The following is a 1,602-nucleotide window of genomic DNA, read 5'->3' as shown; positions in this document are numbered from 1 at the left end:
CACTCATGCCTAGAGTGCACGATGCTTAAATTGTCCTTGCTTGAATAGATAACAAAAATGGAGAAGTATTGGTCTCGTGGTTTTACATTCAGCCGTTGTCGTTGCACCAGGTCTACTGTGTAGCTTTCTTGGGGCATGTTTTGTGCACTGTGATAGTAGCAATAAAATGTTAAAAGCCGGCGGGGACAGGGCAAACTTCACGAGAGAGAGATAGAGAGAGAGAGAGAGAGAGACAGAGAGAGAGAGAGAGAGAGAGAGAGAGAGAGAGACAGAGAGAGAAAGATACATTTGTCGAGAGCAACCGGTGATACTAGGAAGTGTCGGGTAAGAGCCCTTGGGCTTTATCAGCGACCCAGGCCAGCTGGGCTTCACAAATTTGATACTTTCAGTCGGAGCCGACCAACATGATCTCCCATTGCTCTACATGGGTGGTTTCGCGACCTGCTGTAGCCACGTGGGGGCGAGTCCCAATAATATGGGCTAGGTGTGCCCCGATTTTATATTTGTGGCATTTGTAAGAAGCTTCCTAAAGGCCTTGAGTGTTTTTAAACGTTTTCCTGAACACTTAGAATTGCACTTCATACCATTACGTTGTGTTCACCGTCAAAACATGTTACAAAAGTGTTTAGAACATGTTCTTGAGTTTGTATATTGTATGTTCTTACAATGTGACGCCACTAGTGTAGTAATCCCATAACGGGAGTGACCGTATCCTGAAATAAACAAATAAAATAATATCGAGAAATACTATAGGTACGAGAAAAACAAATTAAACCCAGTTCCACCAGTGCGGAATGTCCTGGAACCGCGGACATGTGGTTCTATTGTGTCGGCGCAAACGTCAACGGGGCATATCAACCTACAACATCTCCACTGCTAAAAAATACTTTGATGCGTATCTCTACGGCAGCATTTTTCGACAAATCCGGTGTCCGACGTAATAGTGTCATCAGGAGCCGCACCAGTCAACGAGGCGACGCGCAGATGAAGTTATCACCAATCCACAATGGAGGACTACATATTCATTTGGGCCATTTGAGGAACTTTAACGTGCACAGAAAACTCGACGCACGGCATTTTTGTTCCTCGCGTATATCTATCAAACGGCCACCGGAGCCGGGATCAAACCCGCGTCGTCGTGCTGAGAAGCAGTACGGCTTGGGCCCCCCGAGCCGTGCTGCTCATATTGCTGCTCATATGACCCGTGCAGGTCATATTGCGATCATTAGAAGAGCAAATAAATAGCCCACATTAATTTATAGCAATGTCATTATTTCTACCGAGTGTGCATAGCGGTTTTTGACTTCCAAGGAAATATGAAGAGATTAAAGATTTGTTGGACTAAATTTAAAGCAAATAGTTCGAATAGTTGCAAAATAGTGACCAGCCGAATTCATGAACACTACTGCAAGAACGCAACTAGCCAACATATTTTTTTTGCAACACATAAAGCAGTAGATGAGCTTTAGCAACAAATTCAGTCATTCTCACCCCCTTTCGAGCTACGAGAATCCTTTGTTTGATTCATTGGGTTATATTTCAAAGCAGGATTTTTCTGGCAGCCGCTATAACTTTGGCTACGATACAAAGCACCATGACTCT

The sequence above is a fragment of the Haemaphysalis longicornis genome, unplaced genomic scaffold, assembly GCF_048455015.1.
Source record: "Haemaphysalis longicornis isolate Haplotype H1 unplaced genomic scaffold, Haemaphysalis longicornis Haplotype H1 scaffold_3, whole genome shotgun sequence".
Classification (NCBI taxonomy): Eukaryota; Metazoa; Arthropoda; class Arachnida; order Ixodida; family Ixodidae; genus Haemaphysalis; species Haemaphysalis longicornis.
Note: the sequence above shows the minus strand (reverse complement) of the source record.